This window comes from Taudactylus pleione, unplaced genomic scaffold (genome assembly GCF_031769625.1).
Source record: "Taudactylus pleione unplaced genomic scaffold, aTauple2 ptg000435l, whole genome shotgun sequence".
Lineage (NCBI taxonomy): Eukaryota > Metazoa > Chordata > Amphibia > Anura > Myobatrachidae > Taudactylus > Taudactylus pleione.
In genome coordinates, this window is record NW_028284837.1 from 204,804 (window position 1) to 223,270 (window position 18,467).

The 18,467-nt window shown below is 40.6% G+C and overlaps 1 pseudogene; it reads left to right on the forward strand.

The window, feature by feature from the left end:
* The window catches only part of LOC148505870 (extracellular calcium-sensing receptor-like), a 43,225-nt pseudogene extending 33,277 nt beyond the window's left edge, over window positions 1-9,948 (forward strand).
* The last annotated feature ends 8,519 nt before the right edge of the window (window positions 9,949-18,467 follow it).

Sequence of the window (18,467 nt, forward strand, 5' to 3'; positions counted from 1 at the left end):
TGTTTTCAGCAGCAATGATCTATAGCAGCAAATTAGCTCAAAAGAAACCACTCCAAAAATTAATATTAAAAAAACAACAATTCTTTAAAATTGATTAGTAGCGCATACATTCTATCAAATAAAATTAGTAATTAGTCATGGCTATGAAAAAAGCAAAATATAATGTTTTACCACAGCTTTTCTCTGGTGGTTGGAGATAATTAACTACGTTCTTTATTTCAATGGTTTTTCCTCCACTCCTGGCTATATGTCCACTGTATTTCTTACAGCCAAATCTGAATTTGGGCAAGAAAGTCCCCAAACTGCACAGATAATTCAAGAGCATGTGTATAATCAGCTCATCTCCAAAGCAGCAGTAAACGCATAAGCCTACTGAAGAAGCCGCCAATACCTGGCAGAGGCAGAATCTGGTATCAGGCAAAATAAATAGGCAGATGCCAGGTGTAGTCCATGCTGGTAATTTAGTTATTTTTATTTATTTTTATGGATAATAAATATTTATTTATTATAAACGTGTATTTTTCTTTTTTTTAAAACAGTTTATTTTATTTTCAATTTAATATTACAAAAGATTAATAACAATGAAAAATAAATCTATTGACCAAAAACAAAAAGTATAATACAAAAAAAAAATCTAATTTATAGCAGGAACAATAATAAACATTGCAAATATGAAAAATGCTAAATAAATCATATATACTTATATTTTGAAAGATGTCAAACTTTTTAAATAACTTTAATTTTTAAAGGAGGGGAAGGAAAAAGTGGAAGGAAGAAGGGGAAGAGGAACTTGCCCGGGGTTAAAAAAAAAAAGTTAGATTTTAGAAGAAATTTATATTAATATCTATGATCGACAACATTCAGAAATGAATACAAAAGCTCAATAATATTCCTCAACATATTGTTGCCAGGTTCTGGACTGAATTAAGGAAAAACAAGGACAAAGAAGCTAAATTCCATTTTTTTTCCGGTAAGAAGCTATAAGGCAACAGGCTACATTAACAATCTGAGATACTGTACTAATTTATCTGGTAGTTTATCCACACATGCTATAGGTAACCCCAAAAGGAACATCCAAGATTCTTTAGTAATTGTCGCCACTGTATCCCAATTAAACACTCTCTTTGGGCATGTTTACCAGATATGGATAAAGGTCCCAGTATACACACAACGCGACCAATAGAGCAGAAATATTTAACCAAATATTCTATTTTATCTAGCAGGTAAATCCACTATTACTCTGGAATAAGGAATAAAACATTTTTATTTTCATATTTTAAGTTGTACTTGGCTTCACGTATCTGTATTCTAAGTCTGACAAATCATTTTCACACCAATAATTGTTGAACAAAGCAGAAAAATACTCCATATACAGTACTAGTTAATATTATCTACATTATTATTCTGCAATTTGGGAAATAAAATATATTTTGTATCTTAGCTTGGTCTTGACTCAAAAGACTGTCTCTCATCATCTATATTAAATTCTATTTTGTGTTTAAGCCAGAGATTATCGGTTCAGTTCTACTCGGTTCTTTTCACAAAATTAGCACAAGTTTGTAATCATCTTATTGGCTATCCAAAACACGTGTGTATTGGATAGATAATAAGATGCTGTCTTTTTAGATATGAATGTAACCGAGCAGAACTGAACCGCTCATCTCTAGTTTAAGCTCATAGTTTTGATTTTAATGATTTAAGAATGCTACCACCTGAGAGAAAATGTCAGTTAGCTGATAAATTGCATACTGACTTTCCCTTTATTTAGAAATGTAAAAAGAACGACAATGAACTGCGTTATGCTCATTGTCTGACATTACGGGCCATTTTGATTAAAAGAAAAACAAACTTGCAGCTTAGGCTTCTTTAACTTCTGGGAAGGTGACCAGTTATTTTACACATTTCAAAGCAGATAATACGTCTCCTACTCTTAAAACCAAAATGAAAGTGAGGGAACATCATCATCAACATCATAATGTGATTTTTTTAAAAAGATGTCTTTATTTGTTCAGTGGACACTTTTTTTTTTACAGAAAATGCATTTAGTTAGGATAACTATAAATGTGCATTAAATGCCCAAACACAACCAAATTCTATGTACAGCCTGTATTAATGCTTTCACGGCAACATAATTCCCATATTATGGGGTTTATGTAAAAAGCTGCAGTGTGGGTTATCTGCACAAGCAGGATCCCCACGATAGTGTCCCAATTATTTTTTATAATATAGCAACACTTTCTACTGAGCATGTCTGACTTGGGACAGACTTTGAGGAATCATTGTAAACTAGCAAAACAGAGCTGACATATGTCGGGTCCTCAGCCCTCATCATTTCTGGCCCTGCTGCACCCCTCCCTTCTTGCTAATTTATTTGGTCTCCGGATCATACAGGTAGAACCAGAATTCATCCATAGTCATGAGACGTGCAAAGAAATTATCTTCATCCTGCTCCAACAGAGTCAACATCTGTTGCAAAAGTTCATATCTAGTTTGCTTGTGAAATGGGGTAAGCTAGCGGGGAACCCATCGTGATGACACTTGAGACATGTACAGTTGTTCATGCTTAATTTTACACACACTTTTATAACTAAGACCATTTTCTTTCATGATCACTTCAATGGTTAGTCATCTGTCTTCAAGGACAAGAGTCTCCACTTTCTTCACCGTGTTAACATCATCCGTGGTTGAGGGTCTACCGGATCAAGGCTCATCTGAGAGAGTTATATGTCCAGTTTGAAAGTTTCTTTTCTACCTCATAACAGTGTCATATAATGGACTTCATCACCATAAACAACCACCATTTCATCATGGATTTGGTTGGTGCTGTTACCCTTCAAATGGAGGAACTTAATAACACTGCGGTCTTCAAGTTTGTCCATCATGCAGGTTACTGACATCTGCCAGGTCTTGAAACTGAATAAGTTGACTTAAGTAGCTGTAATTTACAACATCATGTGCATAAGGGTCAATGATTAGGTTGATCAAAGTACATCCGGATATCTCAATAACTTCATGGTGATAATTAAAACTCTCATATACTGAAGTGCTACATTGAAAATGAGATTTAGTAAATGGTTCGACCCTTCTTTACACCTTTCTTGTTACCAAAAGAAGAAAGGAAAACACTCTTTTTTGGAGGCACACCAATACCTCTTTTCCACCAAAAATCCAGGTCCGACCTGGGTTTTTGGACATAGTTCCAACTCTGGTCAGACCCAGGTCAGACCCATTTACATTGCACCTTCGATCTGGGTTACTCCCAGGTTAGCCCTGTTCACAATGAACTCAGGTCTGCCCTGCTAAACCTGTTAGATCATAAAAAGTGGGAGGTGAATGCCCCACAACCACACATACTGATACCGGGTGCATGGATCGGGTGTTGGTTTTAAATATAGGGGGTACCCTATGCATTTTTTCCCCCTATATTTAAAACCAGGACTGGCCCTGCAGCCTGGTGTTTGTTTCTAACTTACGGTGGAACCCTATGTATTTTGCTCCCCGTATTTGTAGAAACCAGGACTGGCTGGCAAGTCCGGGGCTGATTAAATTTTAGGGGGGGGGGCTATGTCATTTTTTTTTACTTTTCACCTGTTTTTTTACAGGCTAGAACACAAGCAGCTTACACATATCTCACTGATATGTGCAGGCTGCTTGCTCGGAAGAGTTTTGCAGAGAGAAGACACTGCAATCTCGGGTGAGTCATCTCCTGGAAAACCTGCTACTCGGGGGAGAAATCTCCAGCAAAACCTGCTACTCGGCAGACAAATCATGTTCTGCTTCACCCACGGCCATCTCACTGTCAGCTAAACTCACTTCATTGTAACTTTGCGAGTCTCAGGAGCTTCAAATCACCCTAGTTTCAGTGATGCTAATTGAGTTGAAAAAAAGCAAACTCTCCCAGACTCGATTCTTAGTAAATTTACCCCTATGTATTGCACATGTTGTATTTAATAGGAACAGGCAGTATCTCAGAATATTAGATAGTAATAAAATATAGTTATATCCCACATACAGTATATATGCAGGTTATACAGATGCTGCAGATTGTATGCAATTACCAGTGAAAAAACTGTAGGCCTGATACAGCAAGGATTGCAATTGCAAAGCTGCATGCAGGCTATAGACATATGATGTATGCGCAATAGGCTATATATATATTATGTATGTATGCAGGTTATAGATATATAATGTATACACGCAGGCTATAGATATATGATGTATGCATGCAGGCTATAGATATATTATGTATGCACGCAGGCTACAGATATATGATGTATGCATGCAGGCTATAGATATATGATGTATGCACGCAGGCTATAGATATATGATGTATACACGCAGGCTATAGATATATGATGTATGCACGCAGGCTATAGATATATGATGTATACACGCAGGCTATAGATATATGATGTATGCACGCAGGCTATAGATATATGATGTAAGCACGCAGGCTATAGATATATGATGTATGCACGCAGGCTATAGATATATGATGTATGCACGCAGGCTATAGATATATGATGTATGCACGCAGGCAGCTTAGCAAATGCATTCCTTGCAGATATGGTAATGCAGCAGGAAGCATCACGCCCCCTGTGCATTACTTATCTGAACTGCGTTGTCCAACACAGCATCAGATACTCTGCATAACATTGGCTGGCTAAGGTGACCTATGGGGTCATGCAGACGGCCACCGCAGTTAAGTGGCCAGGAAATCTCCATCAGCCGACAGAGATCCTGGCCTCTCCCCCCCCCAACGGTGGTGGCATGCATACATTTTGGGAAATGGAGCCAATCGCCTCCCCCTCCCCACTTATAAACAGCAGAAGACTGTCAATCACTGACAATGTGCTGCCAGTCCGTGAGCTTGATCCCATACCCATTCTGCACATGCACAGAATGGGTTATGCGCATGTGCTGATTCCCGAACATCGGGAATCTGCGTTCTGCAGTGCACACTGAATCAGTCCCTGTGAGAGTGTTTTCCCTGCACTCTGGGATATGAATCAGAAAATGTAGTCAGGACTGCCATCAGAAATTGTGGGGCCCGGTACTGACAAAATAGGTGGGCCCCCCCTTGTAGGGGACAGGACATAGGTAGACAGAGCTGTAAATAATATGGGTGGAGCTACATTGGGTGTCAAGCATCAATTGGGAGAGGTGGACCATGAATGGTAGAGGAGGGGTGGAACAGGGCAGGGAAGGCTGTACCTTAATGGGGGCACAGGGCAGCAAAAGATGGACATCAGGGGCACAAGGCTGGGAAAACTGGACTGGGGGGCACAGGGCTGGGAAGGCTGGCTGTTCTAGGGGGGAGCACAGGGCTGGGAAGGCTGGCTATACTAGGGGGGCACAGGGCTGGGAAGGCTGGCTGTACTAGGGGGGAGCACAGGGCTGGGAAGGCTGGCTATACTAGGGGGGCACAGGGCTGTGAAGGCTGGCTGTACTATGGGGGGTACATGGCTGGGAAGGCTAGCTGGACTAGGGTGGCACAGGGCTGGGAAGGATTTCTGTACTAGGGGCAGAAGCACAGAGAAGACTGGCTGGACTAGAAAGTGGGTGCAGGGAAGGGTCAGTGTACTTACCTATCACTGGCAGCCAGTCAGGCATGGAGAAAACCAGGCAAGGATATCAGCAGTGTGTACTGCACCGGCAGCCAGGGAAAAGAAACAGCACTGGTGGCATTTTGAATATGGTTCAGCTGCGAGCCAATCACATCTCGAGGACCGGCAGCCAATCAGGAGCAGCCGCTGCTGATTGGCTGCTTGCGGACTGACAGCCAATCAGGAGCAGTCACTGCTTATTGGCTGCTCGCGGGACAACCAATCAGGAGTGGCCGCTACTGATTGGCTGCTTGCAGAATGACAACCAATCAGGAGCGGCCGCTCTTGATTGGCTGCCGTTCCGTGAGCTCTGATTGGCTCGCCGCTGGCAACTTATTTTGAATGCTGCCTGTGCCGAGTCTTCTCCCTGGCTGCAGGTATAATGACCAATCCATTAATGCTGACATCCGGGCCCCCTCTCTCTCTCTGGGCCTGGGACTACAAGCCTGGCTGTCCCCCTCTGATGGCGGCCCTGAATGTAGTATCTGCTTTTGGATTGTGATCAATGGGGAACCTGATGAAATCAGCCAGGAACCCACCAACCAGCTCAAATGTAATGAGTGTACTTTAAAAGGCAGCATAGGTAAATAGGTGTTCAATTCTTACTGGAAGAGGAAAAAAGTATGCCCAGCATTATCATCCACACACGCTGCTGCTTGTCATTATAAATACATTGATGGCAACTTAGCGGTATGTGCCTTGGTTGAGAAAAGAAGGGAGAATATCTGATATTCTGAGATACTGCCTGTTCCTATTAGAAACAACATATGTAATAAATAGTGTATTGTGTTCCCCCTATTGGAATCTAGGAGGAATGGTATTTGTTTACAGATGGCAAATGAATAAGAGTTAACAGACATAACCAGTATCCATTTGTGTGAATTTGCATTTCTTAAATATCACATGGTATCTGATTCTAAGGGGTAAATTGATTTCTATTTTATGTCATCCGAGATCAATCTTGGATGACATCATGCTTATTCATGTTTTTCATATTTCGAACAGGTTACGGAATTTACTAAGCTGCCGAGTTGCTGTCATTCATGTTGTTCGATGGTGTAATCATTCGATAGCATTCATATTATTCATTTCTATGTAGCATTCAGTTTTGGCTAACTCGAATGAACAGAAGCATGGACAGATCAGGGAGATCCATGTTGCATGCATCCGTGTGTAAAATAATAAACACAGAAGCACAGATGAATCATAGAGATCTGTCTGTGCTTCTGTTTTTACAAAAAAATTAAAACCTGTGTAAAAATAGAAAAAAAATGGCACCCCCCCCCCCAAAAGAACAACAAGCACCAGGCTTTGGATACCCAGTACTGGTTGTGCTAAATACTGGGTAAAAAATACATAGGGGTCCCCTGGTTGCCAAAATACAGGGGACAAAAGACGTATGTGTCCCCTGTATTTATAGCAACCAACACTGGGCATTGAGATGGTTTTGGTTCGGGAAATACAAAGGGAAAAAAATGCATAAGGTTCCCCTGTAAATTCCGGAACCAGCACCAAACTTTTCTAGTGGGGGGGGGGTTGATGCCACAGCCAGGGGAACCCTTTCACCAGGTCCCCCAGTTAAAGCATTACACCTGACCACTAGTCAGCCCAGGCCGCTGGTCCCTGGGGAGCTGGGGACCCCCCAATAAAGGGGTCCCACTCTCCAGGGCACCCAAGGCCTCGGCTGATAGCCCAGGTTTATCCCTGGCACCCCTGGCCGGTGGGTGCTGGGTTGATTATGTAGTGTGGTGCAATTGATAGTAGTAAAAATATTGTCCTTTTCTGTGGAACTACAGGTCCCAGCAAGCCTCTCCCGCATGCTGGTACTTTGCAGAACCATAAGTACCAGCATGCTGGGCATTACGGTCCAGCTTGTACCTGTAGTTCCACATCAAAAGATATATTAAAAAACCATAGAACACACACACTGTGATAGTAAAAGTTTAATAAAACATACATGCACACACACATGCACACTCACTATCTCATATACTCTCCTATGTATCCCTGAAGCCCATCAGGTCCACTTGTCCAGTAGGAATCCATAGGGCACCTTAAAAAAATCCATACTCAACTCCTACATTTCCATACACTCCTCTTCTATCCATATAGGCATCCACGGGCTTGGCAAAAAGGGCTAACATATATAAGTGCTGACATATAATTAGCCTAACTCCACCCCGGAATTGACGTCATCAGTATTGATGATGAAGAAAATCTTATTCGTTTTCATTCTACATTAATATGTAACACTTACCCAGTAATCCCCATCCAGTCTAGAGATCATACTGGGGTTCTGTAATAAATATACTCCTCTGAATTTTGATGTTTCATATTGCAGCAAAAACCAGAAGTTGCGCTTTGTAACGCACTTCCGGTATTCGGGTCCAGGCCACCCAGAGGGTACTCCTGTAATTTCCTATGGTGGCCGGTCTGGGTATACATTCGCCTACTTTCTCTTCCCTGGAACATGACCTCCTTCAACGGAAGTTAATGCTCCATCTTTAGGCTAATGAATGGTTCCCTGGAAGTAGGGCAAAAACACGTGTAGTGCTTAGTGATTTATTACATATTCAGAGCTGGAGATCATTCCATTCAGGACCGGAAATGATATAATACTAATTTAAAAGATAACTTATAACACATATCCATATCATAATAACAATATATAATAAAAATATATATATAAATACAAAAAAAATACCTTACTTATAATTAGAAAACACTCCTATGTGATAAATCTATTATTCGCTAGTAATCCATAAAGGTATTATTCCATCATACATCATACAACTAACAACTCTCTGGGACCAGAAATATTGAAGAGATGTGGAAACCTTCTATGTACTGTAGCAGCATTAATACAGTGTTATATCATCCTACACATGAAAAAAAAATCAACATCAAAAAACTAAAAAACATTAAAAGTGGTGTGGAATTCATATACAGTACTTTAAAAAATTGGATAAAAATATATGTGCAATAAAATTCATATATAATCAGTGGAATTTATATGTTGACCAGATGAAAAGGTACATAAAATCTTATAAAAAACATTTTTAATTTGAATTATTTTTTTATCTCAAGTGGAGAACAGTGTTTAATTTGTAGATCCAGGACATTTCTGCTTTCGCTAATAACTTTTCTATGTCCCGATCCCGTCAATTACTATTCCCATGAAATGTTTAATATTTGTGTATTTTTTTTAAATGTTCAGAAAGGCCATGGGTATCATACTTGTTTAGCCATCTGAGTTTTCAATGCTCTGGATGTTCTCCCTATGTGATGTAGTCGGTGGGTACGTTTTGTCTATTATAAAAAATATTTTTTTTTGTTTTTCATAAAATTCAGGCCTTGATACTGTCTGTGTGAGATATAACAGTCAGTAATGTCAGTAGATCAAGGGCCACTAAGCAGTGTATCACAGTCGGTGGTCACATTTTTTCTTTTATTAATATAAAAATTATTTTTGCGTGTGATAAAATTCAGGCCATGTGTTGTTTTTTTTTAAATAAAAATATTTTTGTCTTAAAATTCAGGCCGTGATACTGTTTGTGTGAGATATAATAGTCAGTAATGCTCAGTAGATCAAATGCCACTATGCAGTGTGTGTCGCAGTTAGTAGGCACGGGGGTTTTTTTGTGAAAAAAAAAAAATCAAGCATCCATATGGAACATGACAATCAATCAAAAGAACAGCAGAAGCAGCAAACAAGCACTAGCGCTGCAGCTGCTGTCAACTACAGTCATCATGATGATACTGCTTCAAAGTCATCTACTGAAGCCGATGCTCAAGGGTATAGAGGTTTCATTTAGGACATCTAAAATAAAAATAAACAATATTTTACAGTGGTAAAGAAACAAATCACCTCTTACAAAAGAAAAGTTTAGTGCAGAAAAAATATAATTGCCAACATGCAATTCACCACAGGCAGTGACAAGAAATGACTCAGGCATTGGACTGTATTAATGAGTTGTGATTCTACAACTGTCAGTGAGTCATCTGCCTCTCATGAGGATGCAAGACCATTTCATTCAGAGTCTAGAAGAGGCTTAAAACAAAATTAAATCCACTAAGGCAGTAGAACAAACTGTGTGTTCAGAAACAGAAATGTCACAAATCCCTAAGCGTGTCCACGAGTGCTATGTGTAAGCCTGACCTTTCTGAACTCATAGAGAAGCATCTTTCCTCCATTTATGCACCGTCTGCCAATGTGGAGATAAGCAGCACAAGTCAGGAAGTTGCTGACCTAAACTTGGGAGAGTCTGATATCTTCTTCTGCCTTTCCTGTCATTGCGAGTTTGCACTCACCCTCGATACCTTGCCTTGTAACCCAAGCTAGCAGTGTTGCTTCCTATCTGCAGCTATTTCTGACAAGGTGCCTGCAGAGGTGAGCCTAGAACAATGCAGGACCATTCCTCCCCCCATTTCACAGGACCTGGGTCCAGTAGTATTACCTGTGGGGCTTCCATTCTCCCTGAAACTGCGTCCAGGATAGTTATTTCATTTGCAGTGACCTGACTGCTGCAGGACTGTCTATGGCCTTTGAGAATCACCCACATTGCTCTGCTATAACCTGCAGCCGTCACTTCTCCTCCATTAGCATTCCTCCCCATGTCCCCCTCCTGAATCAACAGCAGTGGTGCTTTCTCTCCTGACCCTACCAGGGAATTATCTTCAGAACTCGGCTGGATCTCAGCCAGCTATCAAAGACTGGAGCCGGCGGGGTCTCTGCAGATCAACCCAGTGCCCTAGTCTCCCTTGGTGCTCCCACTGGCTGATCATCTGGAGAGGATCCTGCTGTCCCCTGCTACCCTTCCTCCACCCTTGCTCGAGCTACATGGTCTGGGCACCTGAATAAAGCTGATCCACCTACAACGGCTGTTCTCGGGGGAACAAAATACAATTCTTGGATACAAAGAGTTAATCAAGCCACAAAACAATATCTTAGAAAAATTGTATTTATTACAAAATAACAACAAAATAGAAATAATACGTTACATAGCTTCGGGAAATATAGATGGTTAGACTCGGAGCCTCGATCCCCATAAAACGGAAACTGGATTTCAAAGTCAGCACCACTGGTCACCAACTGCAGATCAGGCCCAGGGTAATGCAAAGTAAAAGGCTGCCTGTTTGCTGACAAATTACAGTTTATATAGGCTGAAAACTCCTGAATAAGCATTTTAATAGGTATAAAGGTAATGTTTTGGACATATACATAATATTAATAGTCAGTAGGGGGCACTGTTGCCTCAATTATAAATGTTGGAATTCTCTCAACAACTTGTTTTATTGTTTGTCTTCAGATTTAACTGAAGATAAGACTATTTACTGGGGCTTAACTATGTTCTAGTAACAATGAAACACTATTTATATTTGAAGCACAAACCACCATTCTTCACCTTGCATTATATTTGAAACAAAACATATATATAATTACCAAACAACATTATGAACATAAATGAAACTGCTGTCTGACACAGGTATAAGGACAATGAATAAAATCTCTCCCATTACAGTCCACCCTTGGGCTTATGGTGTGGAAGACATGTATATCATGTTCTCATGTGAATCTCTCCTCCTAATTGGCATCAGTTTAGCTGAATCTAGCGTGCTACTACATTTCCCTGCACAAACAAATAATACCTTGATCCCAAGATACATACTATGCTCATGATTCCATAGATGAGCATGTGCAGTAAACCAGTAAACCAACCCCCTACTCCTGAAAACCAATTTGCAGGGTTGACCCACCATAACCAACTTTCCTCATGACGGTGTTTAGCAAAATTATCCTTCAAAATTTGGACTTGAGTTAAATGATCTTCTATAGCTTCATCAACAACATAAGTCTGATTTATATAATTGCAGCAGGCAGTGCCCATTACCATACACATACCTCCTTTTGCAGTGGGGTAATCGAGAACAAAACGATGGACCTGTAATTCCCATTTTAACATTTGCATTTTCTTGAGTATTAAATGAAATGTTTCATAATATATCTGAGTGATATTATCCAACAGGGTAGCCAAATCAATTATAAATGAAAATGCCTTCTTAATGCAACATCTGTTCACCCAAGGAACATCAAATAAAGGCCGCACTGCTCTATTGGTTAACAAATGATGTGGAATCTGTATAGTATTAACTTGATTCCCATCGGTAAAGAATGTGGTGGGGATCAAACGTCCCAATGTACAATTACCAAATCCCCCATAGGGCAACCATTTGTAGGCCTGTCTCCCACAAAGGTAATACACATCATCTGGAAGAATACATGGAATATTAGCCACCACAGTGTATACATTGGCCAAAAGATCTCTGCTCTTATCAGGATCAGGTGTTAATTGCATCATGTCTGGGATATCATTACAAACGGAACCCACCATTCACTGGCAGCACTGACCAATTGGCCCCCTACAACTTGTATCTGAAATATCTTCCTATCAGAGCCGTAACTAGACTTTTTGGTGCCCTGTGCCTGAAAGAGCATTGGCGCCCCCCTCATTTTTCAAAGGGACATAATACACCCAAAAAAGGGCCATGGCCTCATGGGGAAGGGCCAGGGAAGAGATAGGAGAGACCAGGAGATGCTGGGGATGAAATAAGAGGAAGCTACAAGCAAGAATGATAATAAACAGAAATTTGACAGGCCCAAACAGTGCCCCCTGACCTGTGGTACTCTGTGCGATGGCACCGGCCGCACTACCCTAGCTATGGCCCTGCTTCCTATCCACCATACATTCAGACATAAACAATCCCCTTTTATATGTGAAATATACTGCTGTATGGGAACACCGGCAGCTGCGGACATCGGCTTGTCTGTCCAGGACAAGCTCCCTGGATCTCAGCTCTGGTGACCGGCGTGGTACTGATCGCTTCACACTCCATTGCCCCTGCTTCATGGTGTAGTGAAAGGCAGAGTGGATCCCTCGCTGTACCTGGTTGCTTATCCTGCTACCACTGGACTACCTGTCCCCAAGCTGCACCCCTGTTAGGTAATAACGGTGTCTGTCTATCCCCATTGCTCTTTTGCCTAACCTTCTTACAAGTTATCTCTCTTTTCCCTCTCTTTGACCTTCCCTGCCTACTGTGCTGCCCTGTACCCCATTTTTCTGCCATCCTCCACATTTTTTCCCTTGCTATCTTCCCCTGCGTTCTCTCTCTTTGGGACTGGGAACACACGTATTGCTTAAGGGTTCTGAACTCCCTATTTGTTGAAATTTTTTATTAAGTGTTGGAAGGACAGTCCACTGAATTTCTTCCACTGCTTTTGTGGAAGTTAAAAAAAAATGTCCTGTCCATTTTGTGGGACCATTGTTTCTTATAGGGGGTATAAATCTTCTGTATAGATTTTATTATTTTAGTTTTTATATTTATAGAAAATTCTGTATATCTAGCACATCTCTGGGGTATTGCTCAGATAACCTGTTTATTTGTGCTGCAACAGTGCCACCTAGTGGTGTCTTTTATTACTGGTTTCAATATTGTATTCACAGTCTGGTGGGGTGTGATATGTATTACTGCGGCTGCCCGACAAAGAAGGAAACCCAGATCGTCCTAAAGGTAAGTATTTACCAACCTAACTTAACCCCCCTAACCCTAACCCACCTAAGGGGTGCCTAACCCTAACCTCTCCCCTGTGCCTAACCCTAACCCCCCCTCTAAGTGCCTAAACCTAACCCCCCCTTCTCCGCCGCTTAAACCTAAGTCCCCCGGGAGGGGTGCCTAACCCTAAGGCCCCCCCGAGGGTGCCTAACCCTAACCCTCCCTTCCCCTAGCCTAACCCTAACCTCCCGGTGGGGTGCCTAACCCTGTCCCCCCCGGGAGCCCTAAACCTAACTCTCCCCCCACGGCTGTACGCTGTGGCGCCCGGCATCAGCTCGATCGGGATGCCAGGCACCGGTCCCCCGACGTCGGGCAAATGACAGGCGTCTAGATTTAGGCGCCTGTCATCCATCCCTAGTCAGGATAAAGCAGTCTGGAAGCCGGCGGTCGGCATTTAGATCGATGGGTTCCAGACTACATCCCGTCTGGTGTGCTATATTTCTGTTTCTACTTTATTATGAGATTATATTGCTATAATCTTACATTTCTGTGCACCGCTCAATAATTATTTACACAACATATTTGATAAATATGTAATTGTATTTTAACCTGTGGGCCTTTTATTCTATCTCAAGTGTAAGCTTTACTTCAGTGACATTAATCTTCAAATCTCTTTGTTGATACTGAGTGACCTTATTAAATGGATACTTTTAAAATTTAGCAGGTAATGTATACCCAGCTATGGATATATTTGTGGAAAGACCAGGTAATTCAAATATGTCTAACCACTCAGGAAATACAAACATGGTGTGGAAGAGGCCCCCTCAACAAATGCCAAATCCCCTCCATTGCCCTCATCCTCACCCCCCTCATCCGTAGAGAACGATTCTTCCCATAGCCAAGTAGTGACAGTCATCACAACTGCACCCTCAGCAGATAATGGCAAATAGGTGATATTTATGTTAATGCCCCTAATGGATAAATGTTTTGCAGATCTTAGTGCCCGGCTTGATGCCTCATTGGCTAAGATAGATGCCAATACTGCTAGAATTGAAACACTAGAGCAGAGAACCAATACTACGGAGGATGACGTACATGCCTTACAGATGACTGTTGCATCCCAAATGCAGACTATTCACTCTGTCTGCAAAAACTAGAAATAGGCATAGTAATTTAAGTTTTATTGGTATTCCCGAATCGATCAAGGATGCCCAATGGGATTAAAATATTAGTATTCAGATTCATCAGGCCTTAGATTTTCATGATGATACCACAGTCCCTCAGATTGAGAGAGTACATAGAATATGCCCTACACATTAGAATGGTGACTCTCGACCTCGCCCAGTCATTGTCAAGTCTTTTGACTATCTGGCTAAAGAACAGATGCTTTCGGCTTATCGGGCCAAGTTAAATTGGACAGTGGATGGTCACCACATATTAATATTTCAAGATTTTTCAACTGTAGTCACACAAAAAAGAAAGGCATTCTTGGAACTTTGCTATATGTTGTTTGACCGTAAACAGCGCTTTGTGCTTCTTTATCCAGCAAAGTTGAGGGGGATGATAAATGGCCACCCTGTAATCTCTACAGAACCTCAGAGGGCAAAAGATCACTTTTAAAGAGGTCACTCACCCTCTCCAGTTAATTCTGTATCTGGGTCGGTAGATTGATCCGTAATATAATGTCCTAAATTGTTGTGGTATTTGAAATTATATTTAATTTTTGTTTTTTGTTCAGCCCCCCCCTCTTTTTCTCATTTCACTTAAATTTGAGCAGGTTTGAGGCTCCTTTAAATTTAAGCTTATACTTAATGTATTAGTTCTAGATGATATAATTCATTTTATAAATAGGTTAAAGGCCCTTTTCTAAATGTTCTCACTTTTCTTTATTCTCCTTAGTATTAACTGATTTACAATGTGTTTTATTTTTGTTGTTTCCTTTTATGTTGTTTGGTTTATTGCCTGGAGCATCCCTTTTTCCAAAAGTGGGATCCTCTAGTTATATGGGTGGAGGAATATGTTGCCTCCCACCTTTATTTTTCTTATTTTGTTTGGAAAATGTTTGCACCATTTTGCAGGTGCAAAAATTTTTTGCTGGTGAAGCCATCTCCTGTTCCGATAATCAATAATTATCTACCTGATCTGTTGACATCTGAAATCAATACGCATTGCTTTTTAAGTATATTGTCATTTTATATGGGGGTGTTGGGGAGTTGACCCTGTTCCTTTCGGGAAATTTCTTTTTTTACATGCATTATGGCAGCACAGGCGGAAAATATTTCTGCTCATCAGAGGCAGCAGTCCATCTCTTTGCTGTCTTGGAATGTGGGAGGACTCAACTCCCCAATATAACATAAAAAGTTTCTCACATCACACACATTCATAGACTGCGCTCTTAGGTGGTTTTATTACAGGAGACTCATTGGCTGTCGGGGAGTGGCTACTCACTTCGGGCTTCTTGGGTTGGGCAGTGTCTGTCGGCCTCTTAGCGTTCAAAATCGTGTGGTGTGGCACTACTTTTTAATTATGATTTACAATACACCTTTTTAGACTCCGTGTTTGATTTTAATGGCCATTATATGGTGGTGGATGTGGAGATGGAAGGTATGCAATATACTTTGGGAAATGTTTATACACCTAATGTCAACCCTGGTTCATTTTTTCATGATTTATGTCAAATGTTGGCTAGTCGTACTTTATATTAATTGATTATAGGTGGAGCTTTTAACACTGTTGACAATACAGCCATTGACAAATCTCCTCTGGCTTCTAGATTATCCTCACAATGTTGGCGCTGTATCCAGGAATTAAAAGATATGCTTCATTTGGGGGTATATTTTGAATATGACAGATAGATCTTACACTCACCATGCTAGAGCACATAATTCTCTATCATGTATAATTTATTTTTTAACAACTACTTCGCTTTTGACTCAGGTCAAATAAACGGTTTGTTTCCAATCATGCCCCAATACGATTATGTCTGTATTTGCAGACTACTTATTCATGGGACAGCTTTTGACGTTTCCCAGGTTATCTTTCCCAGTCGAAAGATTTTAGACATTTTCAGTTATATTCTTGGACTAATTTCCTATATGACAATCCAATACTTTTCTGGGAGACGTCAAAGGCAGTGATGAGGGGGTCACATAATAGGTTACGTTATGAAATTAAAAAGGGATAATGCTAGAAAATACCAATCACTGCAGGAGGCTGCTTTATGTAGTTTCTGTGACTATGTGAGTAAACCCTCTGACTCAACTCTAGAACAATAATTTCAAAACAGCTGTTAGAGTCATTTTAAACATCTCAGGTGAGTCAGCATCTAGATTATACAAGACATACCTATTGTAGATGGGGCAATAAGGCAGGCAAATTGCTATCTATGATGTCAAAGCTTTGGAAAAAATGCTCATTCATTTCTGCAGTTAAGGATCCAACCTCTGGCAGAACTCTCCTTAACATTGCTAAAATATTAAAGCAGTTTAATCAATTTTACACTGACCTATAAGCTGTGAAAAATATCGATACGACTTTGCAAGCTAAATTATTGGAGGACGCAAATCTTCCTAAGCTTACTGGATCTTTTATCAGCAGTAATAATGGTTTGTGAATTGGAGTTGGTATTGAAAAACTTGACATTGCATAAATCTCCTGGCCCTGATGGTTACACTGGGGCATATTTTAAATTTCTCCAAGCCAAAATCACACCAACCTAACTTGAGCTATTTGGTAAGTTATTTCACAATAATCCTTCTTATCCCTAATTTATTGTACTAATGCCTACTCAACTCTGATTCCCAAACTTGGCAAAGATCCGACTTCAATAGATGCGTATAGACCAATTTCTTTACTAATTACTGATTTTAAGATATTTTCTAAAATAATGGCTAATAGGCTTCAAGATATCCTCCCTGATTTGTTGACTCATCATCAGGTGGATTATGTTCGAGGTCATCAGTCAGTAAAGGCGATACAAACTGCCCTTGTGGCTGTGATCGCTGCCTCCCAATCCTTGAATCCTGATTGTATGTTGTTGAGCTTAGATATTCACAAGGCTTTCAACATTGTGGCATGGCCCCATTTGTTTCAGGTTCTTGAGGAATGTGACTTTGACCCTTCGTTTATACACCTTGTCAGCTATTGTTATTCTTGTCATAACACATCTTTAATCGTTAATGGCTAGCATGGCTCTCCAATTACAATGAATAGTGGAATGAGGCAAGGATGCACCCTTTGACCATTATTATTTAATTTAGCAATTGACCCCCTCTTTAGGATCCTGCAATCCTCCCTTTTCTTTAAGGGAATCCCAATAGGTAACACGGAGGTTTGACTCAAAGCATTTCCTGACAATGTCTTATTGTATATATCTAATACTAAAGATTCCATATCCGCAGTTTTAAATATTTTGAGTGATTTTTTGAGATGTCTCTGGTTTTGAAGTAAATATGTCTAAATCTGTGGGTCTTTGCTTGATTCCAGGGGTGGGCCAACCGTTATGGAGTAGACATATTCCTTTGTCTTGGGCTAAATCTCACATTACATATATGGGTATCCAATTGCCGAAGAAGTCTTCAACTCTTTATTTGATAAATATTACCAAGGTCATCTCATCCACTGGGGTGGAGCTGGAGGGCTGGATCCATCTCCTGTTGTCCTATTTAGGCAGGGCGACATTCCCATGCTTGCTTTATTTATTGCAGTTCTTGCCACTCCTATTCACGCATAGGGACACTTTAAAGATTAATGCTTTATTTAGGAAATTTCTTTGGAAGGGCAAATGCCTTAGAATAGCCCTCCTAAAACCACAGCAGATGAGAATCGATTGATTTATCAATTTTTGCATTTAGCCTATAACAATCATGCATCTATTTTGCGCTACCTGCAGGATTGGCTACACAATAGTAATATCTACATGGACTCGATCACTGATAAACTATTTTTCCAGGTGGTAATTTAATTAGTTTCTTACACCAGCATGATGCAGAAGTTGGTCAGGAGGTGTGGGACAACCCCCTATTGTGGTCCACGAGGAAACTGTGGCATATATTATGCCACCAGCACAATTTAAATGCACAAAAATCCTTATTTCTGCCTTTTCTGACCAAACCTGATTTTCAAAATGGTCTTGCATCCTTCCCTTTCACATTATGGTGGAGAGAGGGAGTGAAAGACGCAAGTAACATTGTAGGTATCTCTAATAAGTGTTTATTAACTTTTGAGCAGGCCAACACTATGCAAGCTCTGTAATCAGTGGTGACTGAGGAAGCCACTGAGATTGGAGGCGGAGAAACGTGTTTTTCACAA